General features: G+C 43.8%; 1 protein-coding gene across 5 annotated transcripts in view; it reads left to right on the top strand.

Annotated features, from left to right (window-relative positions):
* The window catches only part of Cad87A (cadherin-87A), a 212,838-nt gene that overhangs the window by 189,492 nt on the left and 23,058 nt on the right, over window positions 1-288 (top strand). The gene's annotated exons all lie outside the window — the stretch shown is intronic.

Raw genomic sequence — 288 nt, 5'->3', positions numbered from 1 at the left:
TCATGAACCCTTTCATCCATCTCATGAACCCTTTCATCCATCTCATGAACCCTTTCATTCATCTCATAACCCTTTCATCCATATCATAACCCGTTCACCCATGTCTCACGAACCCTTTTACCCATGTCTCATGAACCTTTTCATCCATCTCATGAACCCTTTCATCCATCTCATAACCCTTTCACCTATGTCTCAAGAAACCCTTTCACCCATGTCTCACAAACCCTTTCACCTATGTCTCACGAACCCTTTCACCCATGTCTCATGAACCCTTTCACCCATGTCTCA

This window comes from Halyomorpha halys, unplaced genomic scaffold (genome assembly GCF_000696795.3).
Source record: "Halyomorpha halys isolate HHAL.00 unplaced genomic scaffold, Hhal_1.1 Scaffold102.1, whole genome shotgun sequence".
NCBI lineage: Eukaryota > Metazoa > Arthropoda > Insecta > Hemiptera > Pentatomidae > Halyomorpha > Halyomorpha halys.
Note: the sequence above shows the minus strand (reverse complement) of the source record. Positions and strands in the feature narration are given on the sequence as shown.